Raw genomic sequence first — 17,082 nt, forward strand, 5'->3', positions numbered from 1 at the left:
TAGATGTTATGTACGCTCGATAAATTGTAGAGTTCTATGTATTGACAATATAATGAAGTTTTTGGTATTGTAATAGTACTGAAGTTCATAACTGTATACAGTTTCTATGGGTACATCAGCAAATGGTAGTACTTACAATGTCTAAATGCTAATCAGGTGATTGGGCGTCTGGGAAAAAATACATTTGGTGTTCTAACATGATCATAATTTATTATACATGTACATGATTTATTCATATAAATGCAGAGAAATATTGATACACAGATTGTTTACACGACATCAAACATCCGATATTATATATATATAAATGTAAATACAAATACAATTTGTAGTTAATTTAAAATAAACACATAATTACAATTAAAGTGTTTTACAACAAATGATCTTTCCAAAATCAATCAAACCCAACAACACAGATGACAGGTAGACAAGAGGACAGGTAGAAAGGTGAACAGGTAGGACAGGTTGACAAGTGTGCAATTAGCGAGTTAGACAGGTTGGACAAGTGGATAAATAGTTAGTTAGGCAGGTTGACAAGTTTATAAATAGTAAGTTAGGCAGGTCGACAAGTGGACAAATAGTTAGTTACACTGGTTGACAAATGAACAAATAGTGAGTTAGGCAAGTTGACACGTTGATAAATATTAAATTAGACAGGTTGATATGTGGAAAAACAGGAAGTCAGACAGGTTGATAAGAGGACAAACCGGAAGTTAGACAGGTTGATAAGCGGACAAATAGAAAGTTAGACAAGTTGGTTGATAGCTGGAGGCTAGAAGATAAGTAAATAAGTAGACAGATTGATAAGGTAGATAAATAGACAGGTGAACCGGTGGACAGACAGGCAAATACAAAAGTAGACAAGTTGACACTTATAGTACCAGGGTCATGTAAAAATAAGGTCCCACATTTTTTCAGGGTTGAGGCATTGTTTATTGCAATAAATGTGTATATCGGAAAGTTGTTTTTCAAACTATTTTCTACATAGTGCCAGATCTTTCAACGCATTTTTTTCGAGAGTTTTCCACTTTTGAAAACCCGCTTCGAAGAACTCCGCCGCCACGCCCTTGCTCGGTCTTTTCTCCGGCGATTTTGGATGGCTTTTTTGAGTTTTGTTAGTGTCTCGCAGTACTTGTCCGAATTTATAGTGGACTCTTTAAGCATTAACTCGGTAAGCAAGACACATTTTCGGTCCCAAAACTCGATGGCCTCCCGTTCCTTTACTCGTCGTGGAACGTCTGTGCGTCCTTCGGGAAACTCCCTGCACCGTTTGAGGACGTGCTGGACGCTGAGTGTGATGCAGTTTTGCATAAAACTTCTTCCAACTGTTTATGAATTTCAATAGGGTAAGCTTCTTCGCGTTTAAAATCGAATGTCTGAACGGATTTCACAAAAAACTGGCGGCGGTGACGGTGATTGTGCTCCATTGCGGATGGCTGTTACAATTGGCACTTTGCAGTGATCTTCCAGGTAGTTGGATTGGAGAGTGGCAAGGAATCAACAATGAAAATGGTGTTGCCGGATTTCCCCTAGTATCTTGCGCGGCGAAGGTACAGCATTGGGAACTACTATTTTTAAATTTGAAAATGAATTAAATAATTTTTCCCGTTTTGGATTTATGTTTTTAGTTTATGTGAAATCATCTGGTCAATTAGATGTGCAGTATTACTAGGGATGCAATATTACTTACGATGTTTTTCCAGAAATTCGAGGCTTTATTGTGATTGTAACAGTTCACAATTGAAAGCCTAATAATAGGATTACATTCCAAAAACCGTTCATCAGAAGTCTTCGTAAAGACAGAAAGTAATTTATTTCCACCAGCATAGTATCATCGCACGTGTATCGTTCGCTCTCCCAGCACTGTCGATCTGTCGTCGTCTTATCAGGTTGTCACGGTGCGATCAGAAGTCTTGGCTGCATCTCGTGCAAGCGCACAGTTTAATGACTCGTTATCGGGCGTGCGTGGGCACGTCCTCGCCTCGGAATTACTGATAATGGGATCCCGCCGGAAACCAGAAACACCAATGAGTATTACCGAACAAAAACAAATGAACACAAAACGTTTGCTCTCGCTCGAGGCAAAGCGCATTTGCAATAACCGTGTCGCTTATAGTTGTTAATGAGCAGCAGGCTAAAAACGGCACGAAGCAATCCGCATTTGCCGCCCGCGGAGGAGCGACCGCGCGACAATGGCGATGCTTCATTAGATGAACGTTTGACAAAGGATACATTTTAGAATAGGGGATAATTATTAATGTTAGTATGTATCATGCGTTATTATTATCAAACATTAGTTCAAAACCGTATCAAGACTCTAGTTTGCACTTTGCATTTTGTCATATTATAATCTTCGCTTACTCACAGCGTTTAAAAAAAGTGCGTGTAATAGATACATGAACTCATTTTATTAGGTTTCTTTTGTATTTTCAGCGAAACTCCGAATTATTTGCAGGTATTTACCATAATTTCTATATTTTTATAGATGTTCAGAACAAATTTTTAATTCCTATAATTAACCATAAGCGTTTGCAGCAAAAAAATAGTAATAGCAAAACAATCAAAAATGCAATTTTTTGCAAATCCCTACGTTTCAGAGGTTTCGAACAATTTTGGCATACCTTAGAAAAAATTGGCGTATGTGACTGTGTGCGTATGTTTAGATACAATTTTGGTTCACTATATCAGGAGCACGTATCAACCGATTTTAATGATTCAGCAAAAAATTCGATTTGTATTGACGGGAATATGTGAGATTAGATATTGATAACGACAGGTCCAGTCATTCCGGGGATACAGACCAAAAAGCGCATAAACAACCAGTTTTTTAAGAGAGAACGGCACATCCGATAGAATGATTCAAAAAGATTGTGTCGACGGTGTTTTATGGTTTTTTGTCGTAGATAAACATAGATAAAGTCGTCTCCCAAATATAAGCGCTTAATTATGTTAGATTCATAAAATACTGCGATGAAATTTACAGTATTTATCATGATTATTTTAAATTTTTAAATCAATTGTTACTATCATGATATTATAAATTTTTATTGATAATTGATTATTTTTATTTTTTTAACATTTATTTACTCTCGTGAACTTCCAGCGATTTGTCTTAAGGCACAATGCTATGCACCCCTAGTTTCAAAATTACTTCGACATTATGATCATAAGTAATTTATTGATAAACAAATTGAGATTTTTTGTTTTTTTTTTAATTTTAAATGTTCTGAGCCATTTAAATTAATACATTTACAGTGTGAGGAAATTAAGTTGATTTTCAATTCAAGAAATTCATATTTTCTTTAAACTATAGAATCATTCAAGTCTGTTCATATAGGCGAATTTCGAAGTTTTCAGTCTAATTGCTTTCCACTACGCAATTCAAAGTTATAAGTACGTCTTTTGACATTCATAAATCATATGAAAATCCAACTACTTTGGAAAAACTTTATTCGATTATTGAATAGAAAGTTTTGTTTACCAAGATCGGCAATGTAAACTTTCGTTTCTTAGCGCGAGTGTACGTCTGCATTGTATATTCTGGATAATTTCTTATGAATACTTGATGATCGATATAGAGCAAATAAACTTCTAAATATTCAATCGAGTATTTACTTTTAGAAGTATTAGTGAAGTCGATTATGATTATAGAGAGCAATGCTAATAGTAGAAGAGAAAAACAACTCGATTTAGGACTCTTTATTGGAACAATGATTATAATTGTCTAGACTAGATCTATATCTATTTTCTAGATATAGATAAAAATCTATTAAGTGGTAAATGTAGATACAAATTGATTACACATAAAAAACATTAAGTTTAGTTGTTTATTGGTGAAGTTTTCGTGTCATATCCACGAAATTTTGAACTTCTAGAATTTTTTTTAAATTTACTTTTGTTTTTACCAGCAATCAGAATAATATTCAGATGCAATTGAATATGCCTATAAAGACAAAAGCGATTACTACGATTTTGATATTTATGTTAACTCAATATTTATCCGGAGGCAGAATGCAGATGAATGCTAAAGTTGATAGATCAGAATCCTCGTAATATGTACATGCCAAACAACATTTCGAAACAAAAGTATCTGTACATTAGCCCTGTGCTTTTATTCTCCTCGTGGGTTGCAAAGCGATGATAAGAGTTTCGGTATATGCGATTTCGCAAACCCGCGCGAAAATCTCATATCCGGAAGAAAGCGGTCTTTGTTTTCGGCAAACAGAATGGCACGACGTCTTCTATACAAACACAAGTCATTTCGGTGAAAACGCTTTGTACGAAATCGCAATACTATCTAGTAAAGTCATTGCGGCGAGGGATTAGACGTTAATACAATATTGTTAATGTTAATTACTCGTGTATTGAAATACACACCGCCAATGAGTGATATATACACTCACAAACACACACATATAGCAACATATGGCATATGTGAAATGTCAATGGAAATCTTCTAACTATTCTTCCCTGAATCGAGTTGGAGTTTAACTTACCTCACAGACCTAGGGCAGTACCACCCACTATTTTTTAAAATTATATATATAAACGGCAAACATTATTTAGCCATAACAAAAATTCCTAGAAAATGTTTGATACTGAAAACAAGTGATTGTGACTATGATAGATATTACTATATAAGTGAAAGGGGAAGCTAATTCAAATAATATGGATGGTTTACTCACTGCAAAGCATGCTACATATAAATATTCATGAGGGTCATTGATAGTCATTGCAAGAGCCATCTTAACATGATGACTTCATTTAAATTAAATAGGCCACAATAGAAGATTCAATGATCTCATATATTCATTACAGCATTAATTTTTTCGTTTTGGAATTAGGGAAATTCGAACATTCATTTTTGAGCTATGCTGTTGATGCAAAGAAAATCGAGTTAGATTTCAAGAATTCTGTGGGAAAAGTTACTGCTTTGCCATAAATTTGTTATAGCACATAGTTCCTTTACAAAAACTGGTGGATCTTTATAATTTAATACCCAGTCTCCACATTTTTTCCAAATTTTCTGCAATATTTATTATCGAATTATTATCGAACTTAAAGAAGCTATAAAACTATAACTGGTATAAACTGTCTGGATACTTTATCAGAACGGCTTGGACGATCCTTCATATAAATTGTGTTCACGCCAAATTAGACGTGACAACGCTGCACTCATTTTTCTAAGAAATATTATATTTGCAACGGCGCTTGGACATTTCGCTAACTGAAGATTCAACTACGAAGGGTCCTTGCTAGGTACCTGGAGGCGGCACTAACAATATAGTCTTAACCCGGTCGCCAAGCTATCCACATTCAAATATTCCAATATTATATCATTACAAAACTATATCATACAAACAGTGTAAATTATATTCTATAAATAAATAAATGTAAATCTATTTGTTATTAATCAATATTTACATTTTAAAACGGTTGATAGAGCCACTAATTCTATCTGGTCCTTCAGCTTACAATCAACATAAAACATTGGTCCAAAACGAACCGGATGCGTCACCAGTGCGAAGAAAATAATTAAAATCTTAAATCTAAATCAAAAATTAAATAAAGTGAAAGTTCTAAACAAGACAGGAAGTTCTAACTTTGGCGCTACACCTACGAGCGAGCACAGCAAGCAGCGAGTATATCAGGTTAGTCAAGCATTCCTTCCTATCAATCTTTCCTTAATTTAATATTTAGAGTTTTAATTCAATCTGTGTCAAAATGGAATCATTAAATAAACTCAAAATGAAACAGCGAGTTACTAAAACACGTTTAACAAAATACGAAAAAGTGTGCAGCAAATGTCGGAACTACCTGCTTGCGACTTAAATATTGCAGACATAAAACGCCTTATCGATGATGTGAAGCCTTTGTTTGAAATCTTTGAAAATACCGTAATTAGTATAACAGCATTACTAGAAGACGAAAGTCAAATTAATAATTTAATAGAAATAGAGTTAGATGAATTTTTTGAAAAACATAATGATTGTTTATCAACTTTACTTAAACTTAGTCAGGCAGCATCAAGTAAGTGTGATACTAGTTCGAATAGTAATTCTAATGACACTACTATAACAAATAATTCGAACAACATAAAACTACCTCAAATCAATTTACCTCAGTTTGACGGCTCTTACTTAAATTGGCTACAATTTTATGATTCGTTTTCTTCTTTAATTCATAATGATTGTAACATCGGTAATTCTCAAAAATTTATTATTTAAAATCATGCGTAAAGGGAGAGGCGGCAAGCCTTATAGAATCCCTACCGGCAACTGCCGATAATTATATAATTGCGTGGGATTTACTAAAAACGCGTTTCGAAAACAAGAAAATAATCGTAAACAATCACATTAAAAAATTATTTGATCACCCGCCAATGCATAACGAATCAGGTAAAGACCTTCGTAATCTAATAGATGCGTTTAATAAACATTTAAGATGCTTAAAAATGTTACAACAACCCGTCGATCAATGGGACGCGTTATTAAATTATCTTGTAATTTCTAAAATGATAAGAAAACTCATCAAGAGTGGGAGATGTTAATGAATAAAGGCTCTGAACTAGTTACATTTTCCGAACTTAGCAATTTTTAAATCAACGCTGCACAATATTAGAAGCAATTAATCCGACTGAAACAAGAATCGGAAACTCTAGTAAATTTAAAGATATAAAACCTAATTATGCAAAACATACCAAGTCTTACGCTACATCCACTAATCACAAAAATTTTGCCCAATTTGCAAAGAGCCATTTCATTTCACCGTTCAAATGTCAAGGTTTTCGGACACTATCTCCAGAAGATAGAGTAAGCAAAGTAAATCAATTAAAACTATGCACGAATTGCTTACGTTACAATCACAACAGCGATCAATGTACTTCTTTAAATCGTTGTGCCTTTTGTAATTCAAATCATCATAGTCTTCTGCATATAGACTCAAGCCAATTACCAGCTGTTAATAATACACCACAAAATGTTTCGTGCCATACCGAAAATGATTCAAGTCAAATCATCTTATCTACAGCAGTAATTAATGTATTAGATAGCAATAATAGATATAGAGCATGTAGAGTATTATTAGATTCGGGATCACAATCCAATTTCATCACGGAGAAATTTGCTAATGAGCTCGGTTTACATAAACAATCAATAAATATGTCAGTCCGGGGAATAAATCAAAATTCAACGGAAATTAAGTCAAAAACAACAATTACTTTAAAATCGTGCATTAATAACTTTTCATTAGATCTATCCTGCTTTATCTTAAATAATTAACAAATAATTTGCCGACGGTGTCATTCAATAAAAATATTTTAAATATCCCAAATTATATAAATTAGCGGATCCCACATTTAATAAAAGCAATAAAATCGATATTTTAATAGGTTCGGAAATATTTTGGAATATATTTTGTAAAGGATATATTCATCTAGGAAAAAATAGACCTATTTTGCAAAATACACAGTTCGGGTGGGTTATTGCTGGCAGCGTACCTCTCAACAATTCCAGTTCTTTTACGATATGTCATCATACGGCTAATTTAGAAACTCAAGTTCAAAAATTCTGGGAACTGGAAGCGTGCAGCGATATACAACATTTTACCGAATCAGAAAAACAGTGCGAACAACATTTGTTGCCAATACAACGCGGGCAAACGACGGGAGATTTATAGTTAAAATTCCGTTTACAGACAATATAAAAAAAATAGGGAATAGTAAGCAAATCGCGTTTAAACGTTTTATTTCACTTGAAAACCGTTTACGAACAAACAAAAATCTATTTAACGAATACAAAATTTCATGAATACTTATATAACACTAGGGCACATGAGCGAAGTCAACGAATCTTCCGAACCCGCGACGTGTTTCTATTTGCCTCACCACGGGGTGATAAAACCAGACAGTTTAACAACGAAATTGCGTGTAGTGTTCGATGCATCTTGCAAAACCGATGCAGGCCTGTCGTTGAATGAACTACAACTTGTTGGACCCACAATTCAAAACAATATTTTCTCTATTATACTAAGATTCAGAAGACATGCGTTTGTACTTACAGCTGATATAGAAAAAATGTACAGACAAGTTTTGGTTCACACGAAAACGACAGAAAAATGCAAAGAATATTCTGGAGGGACAATCCTAGCAGCAAATTAAAAATTTATCAATTAAATACAGTAACATACGGGACAGCATCTGCGCCGTTTTTAGCCATACGCTGTTTGGAGCAGTTAGCCAAGAAAACATAACTAACTATACAAAGGAATGCGAAATTCTCAGAATGATTTCTACGTTGATGATTTATTAACTGGAACTGATAACATATCCGAATTATTCACTATTAAAAATAACCTTTGTAATATTTTACAACAAGCTAAATTCAATCTATATAAATTTAATTCTAATTATTCAAAACTTTTAAATGCAGATAATCCAACTTTAAACATCGGTGAACAAACTATTAAAACTTTAGGTATATCTTGGAATTCGGTAACAGACAGTTTTGAATTTGACTACAAAAATATAAAAATAAATCAAATAGTTAGTAAAAGATCATTTTATCGGCAACAGCGCAAATGTATGATCCTATGGGCTTTTTATCTCCAATTATCGTCATACCAAAACTAATAATTCAAAGCCTATGGCGATTAAACTTATCATGGGACGAGCCCATTCCTTCGGAACTAGAAAATAAATGGAAACAGTTTTGTTTCGAAATAAAATCTATTAAAAACTTGAAAATTGAAAGACATATATTTTGTAATAATCGTATAAACACAGAATTACATGGCTTTGCTGACGCATCAGAGCAAGCTTACGGCGCGTGTATATATGTACGGTCTATTAACAAATATTCTGAAATCAAAATCAAACTAATAGCGGCAAGATCTCGAGTAGCACCATTAAAAAATATTACGCTCCCCCGTCTCGAGCTTTGTGCGGCACAACTGCTAGCAAATCTTGCGCAAATAACTAAACGTGCATTAAATATCGCGTTTGATAAAGAATTCTATTGGAGCGATTCCACAATCACTCTTTCGTGGATAAGATCTCCATCTTATAAATGGAAAACCTTCGTTGCCAATAGAGTTTCTGATATTCAAACAAAAACCGACGCAAATAACTGGTTACATGTCCGATCGGAAGACAATCCAGCGGACCTCATATCACGCGGGTGCTATACACATGATTTATTGAATTCATCCTTGTGGTGGGCAGGCCCATCTTGGCTACAAAATCCAACTGAAACACAGCGACGTGCAACTGACAATAATTCAATTCCTGAAACTGATGTCGAAAGTCGAATCACAAGTTTGACTTGTACAAAAATTAACAATAATGAACATTTTTTCTTATACTCTTCCCTTATTAAACTCGTGCGCGTAACTGCTTTTTGTTATCGATTTTTACAAAATTTAAAACTAAAGAAGAAAGAAAAGGAACTACTGTATGGCCCACTCACGGTCGATGAATTCAATAATTCACTAAACAAGTTAATAAAAATATCACAATATGAAATATTCAAACAAGACATAGATATAGTCGCGCGTGGGGAAGCATTACCAAATCGTCGAAATTAAAATCATTAACACCGTTTTTAGACAGAAATGGAATATTGCGCGTCGGCGGTAGGATAAAGAATTCAAATTTACCGTATGATAAATGCCATCCGATAATACTACCAAAAAATCATCAATTGACTATTCTGATAACTAGGCATGAGCATTTAAAACTGTATCATTGCGGAGCACAGATGTTATTAAATGCGTTGCGTAATACTTATTGGCCTATCGGAGGCAGAAACCTGACAAGATCGATCGTGAAAAAATGCGTAACATGTTTTAAGGTAAAACCTACATTTATTAATCCAATAATGGGCAATTTGCCTAAATATCGCGTTACACCGCAGTCACCTTTCTTTATATGCGGAGTAGATTACGGAGGTCCTATCTTATTAAGAGATCGTCAAACAAGAGGATACAAAAAATTTAAGGCTTACATATGTTTGTTCGTGTGCCTTGTTACAAAAGCAATACATATCGAATTAGTATCTGATTTAACTACGAATAGTTTTTTAGCCACTTTTAAACGATTTATGGCGCGACGCGGAAAACCTCGCGAAATCTATTCCGATAATGGAACAAATTTTATAGGCGCAGCATCAGGATTAAAGGAGCTTTATAAATGTTTTACAACAAAAATCAAATCAAAATAAGATTGTTAATGATATGACCAACGAAGGCGTGTCATGGAAGCACATTCCACCAAACTCTCCTCATTTTGGAGGAATTGGGAGGCGGGCATAAAGTCGTGCAAGGCTCATTTAAAGCGAGTATTGGGTAATGCTATTTTAACTTTTGAAGATTTTTATACGGTTTTGACACAGATCGAAGCAATATTAAACTCGAGACCAATCTCTCCCTTAAGTTCCGATCCCAATGACTATGATCCCTTAACTCCTGGTCACTTTCTTATTGGAAAATCCTTAACATCTACTCCCGATCCATCAGTGCTTGAAACCCTTGATAACAGGCTTTCTCGGTATCAACGACTACAGAAACTTGTGCAACATTTTTGGAAGCGTTGGCACAAAGAATACATATCGGAGCTGCAGACAAGAACAAAATGGCAAGTTCAACCATCGCAACCAGCTGAGGTAGGCGATATGGTAGTGGTCAAAGAAGACAATTTACCTCCACTACACTGGCGATTGGGGCGTATTCTTGACACACATCCAGGAGATGATGGACTTGTGCGTGTTGTGACAATCAAGACACAAAATGGTGTACTCAAACGTGCAATTAATCGAATTTGTGTATTACCAAAATCATAGACAATATAAATCAAACCAATAGACTGTTATTAACTCAAAGTGTTGAACTATAATTTTAATTTTGAAATCATATACCCTATATTTTTCAAGGGGGGAGAATGTTCACGCCAAATTAGACGTGACAACGCTGCACTCATATTTTCTAAGAAATATTACATTTGCAACGACGCATAGGCAATTCGCATCTCAAGATTTAACTAAAAGGGTCCTGCTAGATACCTGAAGGCGGCACTAACAATATAGTCTTAACCCGGTCGCCAAGCTATCCACATTCAAATATTCCAATATTATATCAATACTAAAACTTTCATACAAACAGTGTAAATTATATTCTATAAATAAATAAGTGTAAATCTATTTGTTATAATCAATATTTACATTTAAAACGGTTGATAGAGCCACTAATTCTATCTGGTCCTTGAGCTTACAAATCAACAAAAAACATTGGTCCAAAACGAACCGGATGCGTCACCAGTGCGAAGAAAATAATTAAAATCTTAAATCTAAATCAAAAATTAAATAAAGTGAAAGTTCTAAACAAGACAGGAAGTTCTAACTTTGGCGCTACACCTACGAGCGAGCACAGCAAGCAGCGAGTATATCAGGTTAGTCAAGCATTCCTTCCTATCAATCTTTCCTTATTTTAATATTTAGAGTTTTAATTCAATCTGTGTCAAAATGGAATCATTAAATAAACTCAAAATGAAACAGCGAGTTACTAAAACACGTTTAACAAAATACGAAAAAGTGTGCAGGCAAATGTCGGAACTACCTGCTTGCGACTTAAATATTGCAGACATAAAACGCCTTATCGATGATGTGAAGCCTTTGTTTGAAATCTTTGAAAATACCGTAATTAGTATAACAGCATTACTAGAAGACGAAAGTCAAATTAATAATTTAATAGAAATAGAGTTAGATGAATTTTTTGAAAAACATAATAATTGTTTATCAACTTTACTTAAACTTAGTCAGGCAGCATCAAGTAAGTCAGATACTAGTTCGAATAGTAATTCTAACGATACCACTATAACAAATAATTCGAACAACATAAAACTGCCTCAAATCAGTTTACCTCAGTTTGACGGCTCTTACTTAAATTGGCTACAATTTTATGATTCGTTTTCTTCTTTAATTCATAATGATTGTAACATCGGTAATTCTCAAAAATTTTATTATTTAAAATCATGCGTAAAAGGAGAGGCGGCAAGCCTTATAGAATCCCTACCGGCAACTGCCGATAATTATATAATTGCGTGGGATTTACTGAAAACGCGTTTCGAAAATAAGAAAATAATCGTAAACAATCACATTAAAAAATTATTTGATCACCCGCCAATGCATAACGAATCAGGTAAAGACCTTCGTAATCTAATAGACGCGTTTAATAAACATTTAAGATGCTTAAAAATGTTACAACAACCCGTCGATCAATGGGACGCGTTATTAAATTATCTTGTAATTTCTAAAATTGATAAGAAAACTCATCAAGAGTGGGAGATGTTAATGAATAAAGGCTCTGAACTAGTTACATTTTCCGAACTTAGCAATTTTTTAAATCAACGCTGCACAATATTAGAAGCAATTAATCCGACTGAAACAAGAATCGGAAACTCTAGTAAATTTAAAGATATAAAACCTAATTACGCAAAACATACAAAGTCTTACGCTACATCCACTAATCACAAAAATATTTGCCCAATTTGCAAAGAGCCATTTCATTCACCGTTCAAATGTCAAGGTTTTCGGACACTATCTCCAGAAGATAGAGTAAGCAAAGTAAATCAATTAAAACTATGCACGAATTGCTTACGTTACAATCACAACAGTGATCAATGTACTTCTTTAAATCGTTGTGCCTTTTGTAATTCAAATCATCACAGTCTTCTGCATATAGACTCAAGCCAATTACCAGCTGTTAATAATGCACCACAAAATGTTTCGTGCCATACCGAAAATGATTCAAGTCAAATCATCTTATCTACCGCAGTAATTAACGTATTAGATAGCAATAATAGATATAGAGCATGTAGAGTATTATTAGATTCGGGATCACAATCCAATTTCATCACGGAGAAATTTGCTAATGAGCTCGGTTTACATAAACAATCAATAAATATGTCAGTCCGGGGAATAAATCAAAATTCAACGGAAATTAAGTCAAAAACAACAATTACTTTAAAATCGTGCATTAATAACTTTTCATTAGATCTATCCTGCTTTATCTTAAATAATATAACAAATAATTTGCCGACGGTGTCATTCAATAAAAATATTTTAAATATCCCAAATTATATAAAATTAGCGGATCCCACATTTAATAAAAGCAATAAAATCGATATTTTAATAGGTTCGGAAATATTTTGGAATATATTTTGTAAAGGATATATTCATCTAGGAAAAAATAGACCTATTTTGCAAAATACACAGTTCGGGTGGGTTATTGCTGGCAGCGTACCTCTCAACAATTCCAGTTCTTTTACGATATGTCATCATACGGCTAATTTAGAAAATCAAGTTCAAAAATTCTGGGAACTGGAAGCGTGTAGCGATATACAACATTTTACCGAATCAGAAAAACAATGCGAACAGCATTTTGTTGCCAATACAACGCGGGCAAACGACGGGAGATTTATAGTTAAAATTCCGTTTACAGACAATATAAAAAAAATAGGGAATAGTAAGCAAATCGCGTTTAAACGTTTTATTTCACTTGAAAACCGTTTACGAACAAACAAAAATCTATTTAACGAATACAAAAATTTCATGAATACTTATATAACACTAGGGCACATGAGCGAAGTCAACGAATCTTCCGAACCCGCGACGTGTTTCTATTTGCCTCACCACGGGGTGATAAAACCAGACAGTTTAACAACGAAATTGCGTGTAGTGTTCGATGCATCTTGCAAAACCGATGCAGGCCTGTCGTTGAATGAACTACAACTTGTTGGACCCACAATTCAAAACAATATTTTCTCTATTATACTAAGATTCAGAAGACATGCGTTTGTACTTACAGCTGATATAGAAAAAATGTACAGACAAGTTTTGGTTCACGAAAACGACAGAAAAATGCAAAGAATATTCTGGAGGGACAATCCTAGCAGCAAATTAAAAATTTATCAATTAAATACAGTAACATACGGGACAGCTTCTGCGCCGTTTTTAGCCATACGCTGTTTGGAGCAGTTAGCCAGAGAAAACATAACTAACTATACAAAGGAATGCGAAATTCTCAGAAATGATTTCTACGTTGATGATTTATTAACTGGAACTGATAACATATCCGAATTATTCACTATTAAAAATAACCTTTGTAATATTTTACAACAAGCTAAATTCAATCTATATAAATTTAATTCTAATTATTCAAAACTTTTAAATGCAGATAATCCAACTTTAAACATCGGTGAACAAACTATTAAAACTTTAGGTATATCTTGGAATTCGGTAACAGACAGTTTTGAATTTGACTACAAAAATATAAAAATAAATCAAATAGTTAGTAAAAGATCCATTTTATCGGCAACAGCGCAAATGTATGATCCTATGGGCTTTTTATCTCCAATTATCGTCATACCAAAACTAATAATTCAAAGCCTATGGCGATTAAACTTATCATGGGACGAGCCCATTCCTTCGGAACTAGAAAATAAATGGAAACAGTTTTGTTTCGAAATAAAATCTATTAAAAACTTGAAAATTGAAAGACATATATTTTGTAATAATCGTATAAACACAGAATTACATGGCTTTGCTGACGCATCAGAGCAAGCTTACGGCGCGTGTATATATGTACGGTCTATTAACAAATATTCTGAAATCAAAATCAAACTAATAGCGGCAAGATCTCGAGTAGCACCATTAAAAAATATTACACTCCCCCGTCTCGAGCTTTGTGCGGCACAACTGCTAGCAAATCTTGCGCAAATAACTAAACGTGCATTAAATATCGCGTTTGACAAAGAATTCTATTGGAGCGATTCCACAATCACTCTTTCGTGGATAAGATCTCCATCTTATAAATGGAAAACCTTCGTTGCCAATAGAGTTTCTGATATTCAAACAAAAACCGACGCAAATAACTGGTTACATGTCCGATCGGAAGACAATCCAGCGGACCTCATATCACGCGGGTGCTATACACATGATTTATTGAATTCATCCTTGTGGTGGGCAGGCCCATCTTGGCTACAAAATCTAACTGAAACACAGCGACGTGCAACTGACAATATTTCAATTCCTGAAACTGATGTCGAAAGTCGAATCACAAGTTTGACTTGTACAAAAATTAACAATAACGAACATTTTTTCTTATACTCTTCCCTTATTAAACTCGTGCGCGTAACTGCTTTTTGTTATCGATTTTTACAAAATTTAAAACTAAAGAAGAAAGAAAAGGAACTACTGTATGGCCCACTCACGGTCGATGAATTCAATAATTCACTAAACAAGTTAATAAAAATATCACAATATGAAATATTCAAACAAGACATAGATATAGTCGCGCGTGGGGAAGCATTACACAAATCGTCGAAATTAAAATCATTAACACCGTTTTTAGACAAAAATGGAATATTGCGCGTCGGCGGTAGGATAAAGAATTCAAATTTACCGTATGATAAATGCCATCCGATAATACTACCAAAAAATCATCAATTGACTATTCTAATAACTAGGCATGAGCATTTAAAACTGTATCATTGCGGAGCACAGATGTTATTAAATGCGTTGCGTAATACTTATTGGCCTATCGGAGGCAGAAACCTGACAAGATCGATCGTGAAAAAATGCGTAACATGTTTTAAGGTAAAACCCACATTTATTAATCCATAATGGGCAATTTGCCTAAATATCGCGTTACACCGCAGTCACCTTTCTTTATATGCGGAGTAGATTACGGAGGTCCTATCTTATTAAGAGATCGTCAAACAAGAGGATACAAAAAATTTAAGGCTTACATATGTTTGTTCGTGTGCCTTGTTACAAAAGCAATACATATCGAATTAGTATCTGATTTAACTACGAATAGTTTTTTAGCCACTTTTAAACGATTTATGGCGCGACGCGGAAAACCTCGCGAAATCTATTCCGATAATGGAACAAATTTTATAGGCGCAGCATCAGGATTAAAGGAGCTTTATAAATTTTTACACAAAAATCAAATCAAAATAAGATTGTTAATGATATGACCAACGAAGGCGTGTCATGGAAGCACATTCCACCAAACTCTCCTCATTTTGGAGGAATTTGGGAGGCGGGCATAAAGTCGTGCAAGGCTCATTTAAAGCGAGTATTGGGTAATGCTATTTTAACTTTTGAAGATTTTTATACGGTTTTGACACAGATCGAAGCAATATTAAACTCGAGACCAATCTCTCCCTTAAGCTCCGATCCCAATGACTATGATCCCTTAACTCCTGGTCACTTTCTTATTGGAAAATCCTTAACATCTACTCCCGATCCATCAGTGCTTGAAACCCTTGATAACAGGCTTTCTCGGTATCAACGACTACAGAAACTTGTGCAACATTTTTGGAAGCGTTGGCACAAAGAATACATATCGGAGCTGCAGACAAGAACAAAATGGCAAGTTCAACCATCGCAACCAGCTGAGGTAGGCGATATGATAGTGGTCAAAGAAGACAATTTACCTCCACTACACTGGCGATTGCGGCGTATTCTTGACACACATCCAGGAGATGATGGACTTGTGCGTGTTGTGACAATCAAGACACAAAATGGTGTACTCAAACGTGCAATTAATCGAATTTGTGTGTTACCAAAACAATAGACAATATAAATCAAACCAATAGACTGTTATTAACTCAAAGTGTTAAACTATAATTCTTATTTTGAAATCATATACCCTATATTATTTCAAGGGGGGGAGAATGTTCACGCCAAATTAGACGTGACAACGCTGCACTCATATTTTCTAAGAAATATTACATTTGCAACGACGCATAGGCAATTTGCATCTCAAGATTTAACTAAAAGGGTCCTGCTAGATACCTGAAGGCGGCACTAACAATATAGTCTTAACCCGGTCGCCAAGCTATCCACATTCAAATATTCCAATATTATATCAATACTAAAACTTTATCACAAACAGTGTAAATTATATTCTATAAATAAATAAGTGTAAATCTATTTGTTATTAATCAATATTTACATTTTAAAACGGTTGATAGAGCCACTAATTCTATCTGGTCCTTGAGCTTACAATCAACAAAAAACAAAT

General features: G+C 34.3%; 1 protein-coding gene across 1 annotated transcript in view; it reads right to left on the reverse strand.

Moving 5' to 3' along the window:
- The window catches only part of LOC113373499 (matrix metalloproteinase-2-like), a gene marked incomplete at its 5' end in the record, with an annotated part of 133,708 nt that overhangs the window by 46,080 nt on the left and 70,546 nt on the right, over positions 1-17,082 (reverse strand). The gene's annotated exons all lie outside the window — the stretch shown is intronic.

Source organism: Ctenocephalides felis, unplaced genomic scaffold (genome assembly GCF_003426905.1).
Source record: "Ctenocephalides felis isolate EL2017-DRISC unplaced genomic scaffold, ASM342690v1 CF-g0.4_SCAFFOLD_01604, whole genome shotgun sequence".
Taxonomy (NCBI): Eukaryota; Metazoa; Arthropoda; class Insecta; order Siphonaptera; family Pulicidae; genus Ctenocephalides; species Ctenocephalides felis.